Source organism: Psammomys obesus, unplaced genomic scaffold, assembly GCF_907164565.1.
Source record: "Psammomys obesus unplaced genomic scaffold, mPsaObe1.curated_primary_1811, whole genome shotgun sequence".
NCBI classification, from domain to species: domain Eukaryota; kingdom Metazoa; phylum Chordata; class Mammalia; order Rodentia; family Muridae; genus Psammomys; species Psammomys obesus.
Genome location: NW_026596406.1, coordinates 552,908 through 554,479, shown reverse-complemented (window position 1 = coordinate 554,479; position 1,572 = coordinate 552,908).

Genomic DNA, 1,572 nt, shown 5'->3' with positions numbered 1-1,572 from the left:
GGGCCCGCTCTGCCGTTAACTCCTTGGAGCCCGGGCCGCGGCCGGTCACGCCCCCTCAGGTGCGCACCCCGCGTAGGCCGGGGCGTGAACCGCAGGACCTAAGGCTTGACTGCGGGCGCGAACCCGGCCGCGCCCTGGGCGCCAAGGATCAGCTCCGCTGCCCGCCCCGTCGGCGCCCCACCCAGACTGCCCATCTCTGGGGTCTTCTGACCCCGACCCCCTAAGTCTCGGGGCTCGCTCAGCCCTGCCTTCTCGGGTGGTCGCGGTGCTCCACGCTGTAGGGAGCCTCCGGCCGCCGCATCCCCGCCCCGACCCCGCCTCACTCCATCCCGGAGCGCCCAAGTAAAGTTCGGGTTCCGGCGCTGCGCCCCGGCCGCCCTCCCCTTTCTTTGTCCTGACGACCCTCGCTTCGAAGCCTGCACCTGCGGGGAGGCCCCGCCCTCCGCCAGGCCCACCCCCCGGCGAGATCCGCGCCCCTCAAAGGCCGCCGCCCCTCGGGGCCCGCTCTCCGTCGGGGGAACCGTTCCCGGGACGACCCTGCCACATCGGTGCGCGCCCAGAGCCCCCGGCGCTGCCCCCTCCTCCCTGTGCTCCTCTCACTGAGAGACACCCTCCGAGTGACTCGGCGAGGCTTTGTGACCCCTCCTCGCTCTCGCCGGCCCGCGGCGCCGTGACCCCGTCCGCAGGTGGCGCCCCGCCCCGCCTAGACGCGAGGATGCCCCCTCAGGCCAGAGGAGGAGGTGCACGGGCCTCCGCAGCGGTTGGGATCTGGAGTGCGCACGCCCGGTCTCGGGACGTGGCCCGCGCCCGTCCGCGGTTTCCGGCGCTGCCTCTGGCTCCTCCCCCCAAGGTCACCGGTGACCAGCCAATCAGCGCCAGGGCTGAGTGACGTCGCTGGATCCCGCGGAGTCTCGGCGTCCCGGAGCCTCGCCGAGCCACCTCGCGGCGGAACGGAGCGGGCGGTCTCCGGTGGCGAGCCAGCCAGCTGCGGCGCACCGTGTAAGGGGAGAGAAGAACCAGTCGCGGACAGCCGTTCCAGAGACAGTGGAGTGGGCCAGTGCGCGTTGTTTCTCCAGCGTCTTTGGTCTCATCGCATTAAATCAGAGCTAACGCTGAGAAGCTGTTTGTGACCTTTTGGGTAGAGATTGAAGCAGGTGTTGCTCTGTAGCTCTGGCTTTGAGTTCGTGATACTCCTGTGCTGGGATTACAAGGATGTGCTACCATGCTTGGGGGAGGAGGCTGTTTTCTATAGTTTGGGTGAAGTCTATCGACATTAGAAATTTGTGCCTATAGAATAATTAACCTCATCATGTAACTGACACTGGATTCTGGCCCGTTATTTATATTTGAGGATTAATGCTTGTGAGAGCAATTTCAGGCTGAATGAGGAAGAGTGATGTGGTTACAGTGAGAGAGAAGGCTGTGTTGTGTGGTGATTCCATCTGCTAGGGATGAAAGACTGAACTAGAAGAGCTCTAGCAAAAGAGGAGGGAATGTTAATTCCCCTGGTGCAGCAGAAAGTCCCGTGTGTGTGTGTGTGTGTGTGTGTGTGTGTGTGTGTGTGTGTGTGTG